Source organism: Pteropus alecto, unplaced genomic scaffold (genome assembly GCF_000325575.1).
Source record: "Pteropus alecto unplaced genomic scaffold, ASM32557v1 scaffold565, whole genome shotgun sequence".
Taxonomy (NCBI): Eukaryota; Metazoa; Chordata; class Mammalia; order Chiroptera; family Pteropodidae; genus Pteropus; species Pteropus alecto.
In genome coordinates, this window is record NW_006436808.1 from 1078877 (window position 1) to 1079641 (window position 765).

General features: G+C 36.3%; 1 pseudogene; it reads right to left on the bottom strand.

The window, feature by feature from the left end:
* Nucleotides 1-201: 201 nt before the first annotated feature.
* Nucleotides 202-320, bottom strand: LOC112481212 (annotated as a pseudogene).
* Nucleotides 321-765: the final 445 nt, after the last annotated feature.

Consider the following 765-nt stretch of genomic DNA (forward strand, 5'->3'; position numbering starts at 1 on the left):
TATACAAATGATTCTGTAAGATGAGAGGATTTAGGGGACAGTTTGGGGAAGAATTTGAGTAAAATAATAAAAAAGAAAAAAATTATTAGAAATAACTGTGAGGAGCATTTTTTTTTTTAGGAGAGGCAACCCTTGGTTGACCTCACAGGTTGCAAGGACCTTGTCAGCTTACAAACCCTTATTTTTTAAAATTATTTTTTATGCCTACAGAACCCGGTTTTCCTCAATGGTCTCCCATCCAAGTACTTACCGGGCCTGACCCTGGTTAGCTTCCAAGGTCAGACGGGATAGGGCTTATTCAGGGAAGCATGGCTGTAGACAAGGAGAAATTTTTTGAGGAAAATATGGGAACAATGTAACAACTGTTGGAGGAAGGGAAGCTCTAGGATAAGCTAGAAATGATTAAAGGGAATTTTATATTTTTATAAGGTGGAAGCCATAATTTCTTCTTTCATCTCTCCATCCAGACAACAAACAAATGAACAAAACTCATCAATGCTTTAGAGTTAGATTTGTGTCTGATTTCTTTGGACTGAGTTGTGCTAAGACAGATCTTACTGCAGAGCAAAGCAGCGTTAGGCTTCTTTTTTACACTGGGATTTTATATTGGGTGCTCTCAGGGGAATTGTTACAGAGAGACATGCATTTGTATAAAAAAGTGTTTTATGCTGGATTTTAGCCTCCCATTTTTTATTACTATTTTATTTGTTATAAAGAGGAAGACAGAGTTCTGCCAAATTTTAAACATTAATAAAAGGATGTGGA